Raw genomic sequence first — 2568 nt, forward strand, 5'->3', positions numbered from 1 at the left:
AGTTTTTCCCCATTGAGAATGATATTCACTGTGGGTTTTTCGTATGGCTTTTATGATATTGAGGTATGTTCCCTCTATCCCTACTCTGTGGAGAGTTTTAATCAAGAAAGAATGCTGTACTTTGTCAAATGTTTTTTCTGCATCTATTGAGAGGATCATATGGTTCTTGTCCTTTCTTTTGTTAATGTATTACATCACACTGATTGATTTGCAGATGTTGAGCCACCCTTGCAGCCCAGGAATAAATCCCACTTGGTCGTGGTGAATAATCCTTTTAACAATGTACTGTTGAATCCTATTGGCTAGTATCTTAGTGAGAATTTTTGCATCCATTTTCATCAGGGATATTGGTTTGTAATTCTCCTTTTTGGTGGGGTCTTTGGTTCTGGGATCAAGGTAATCCTGGCCTCATGAATGAATTTGGAAGTTTTCCTTCCATTTTGATTTTTTGAAACAGCTTCAGAACAGTAGGTATTAATTCTTCTTTAAATTCTTGGTAGAATTCTGTTGAGAGAGCATCTGGCCATGGACTCTTATTTGTTGGGAGATTTTTTTTTTAAGATTTTATTTATTTATTTGACAGAGAGATAGAGAGAGAGCACAAGCAGGCAGAGGGAGAGGGAGAAGCGGGCTCCCCGCTGAGCAGGGAGACTGATGCAGGGCTCCATCCCAGGACCCTGCGATCATGACCTGAGCTGAAGGCAGCCGCTTAACGAACTGAGCCACCCAGGCACCTGTTGGGAGATTTTTGATTACTGCTTCAATTTCTTTGCGGTTATGGGTCAGTTCAGGTTTTCTGTTTTTTCCTGTTTCAGTTATGGTAGTTCATACATTTCTTGAAATGCATCCTTTTCTTCCAGATTGCCTAATTTGTTGGCATATAGTTGCTCATATATTCTTATAATTGTTTGTATTTCTTCAGTGTTGGTTGTGATCTCTCCTCTTTCATTTACGATTTTATTTATTTGGAACCTTTCTCTTTTCTTTTTTAAAAAGATGTTATTTATTTATTTGTGTGAGAGAGAGTGCATGCACAGAGGGAGAGGGAGAAGCAGACTCTCTGATGAGCAAGGAGCCTGATGTGGGGCTCGATCCCAGGACTATGAGCCAAAGGCAGATACTTAACAGACTGAGCCATCCAGGTGCCCCTTTCTTTTCTTATTGATAAGTCTGGCTAGGGATTTATCAATCTTATTCTTTCAAAGAACCAGCTTCTAGTTTCATTGATCCGTTCTACTGTTCTTTTGGTTTCTATTTCATTGATTTCTGCTCCAATTATTATTTCTCTTCTCCTGCTGGGTTTAGGCTTTATTTGCTGTTCTTTCTCCAGCTCTTTTAGCTGTTAAGTTAGGTTGTGTATTTGAGACTTTTCTTGTTTCTTGAGAAAGGCCTGCATTGCTATATACTTCCCTCTTAGCCACCTTTACTGCATCCCAGTGGTTCTGAAGAGTTGTGTTTTCATTTTCATTTGTTTCCATGAATTTTTTAAATTCTTCTTTAACTTCCTGGCTGACACATTGGTTCTTTAGTAGGATGCCCTTTAACCTCCATGTATTGATGTTTCTTCCAAATTTTCTCTTGAGATTGAGTTTAAGTTTTAACAAATAAATAAAAATCTTTAAAAAACATAAAAATAAAATCTAATTTGTCTGATTAAAGGATTGCTACTCCAGCTTTCTTTTGATGTCCATTAGCATGGTAAATGGTTTTCCACTTTCTCACTTTCAATCTGGAGGTGTCTTTGGGTCTAAAATGAGTCTCTTATAGACAGCATATCAAAGTGTCTTGCTTTTTTATTCAATTTGATATGCTATGTCTTTTTTTTTCTTTTTTTAAGATTGTATTTATTTATTTGACAGAGAGAGACAGCGAGAGCAGGAACACAAGCAGGGGGAGCGGGAGAGGGAGAAGCAGGCTTCCGCTGAGCAGGGAGCCCAATGCGGGGCTCGATCCCAGGACCCTGGGATCCTGACCTGAGCCGAAGGCAGATGCTTAACAACTGAGCCACACAGGTGCCCTTACCCTGTGTCTTTTGATTGGAGTATTTAGTCCACTTAAATTCAGAGTAACTATTGAAAGATATGAATTTAGTGCCATTGTTATTACTTGCAAAGTCACTGTCTCTGTTCCTTTGTGGTTTTTGTTACTTTTGTGCTCTCTTCACTTTTGTGCTTCACTTAAAGGATCCCCTTTAATATTTCTTGCAGGGCTGGTTTAGTGTTCACAAATTCCTTTAGTTTTTGTTTGTCCTGGAAACTCTTTAGCTCTCCTATTCTGAATGACAGCCTTGCTGGATAAAGTATTCTTGGCTACACATTTTTCTCATTTAGCACCCTGACTATATCATGCCAGTCCTTCCTGGCCTGCCAGGTCTCTGTGGGTAGGTCTGCTGCCATTCTGTTTCTACCCTTACAGGTTAAGGGCCCCTTGTCCAGAGCTGCTTTCAGGATTTTCTCTTTGTCTCTGAACTTTGCAAACTTCACTATTATATGTCAAGGTGTTGACCTATTTTTATTGATTTTGAGGGGGCTTCTCTGTGCTTCCTGGACTTGAATGCCTGTTTTCTTC

Source organism: Callorhinus ursinus, unplaced genomic scaffold, assembly GCF_003265705.2.
Source record: "Callorhinus ursinus isolate GAN/ISIS: 27379988/994484 unplaced genomic scaffold, GSC_fseal_2.0 scaffold5, whole genome shotgun sequence".
Classification (NCBI taxonomy): domain Eukaryota; kingdom Metazoa; phylum Chordata; class Mammalia; order Carnivora; family Otariidae; genus Callorhinus; species Callorhinus ursinus.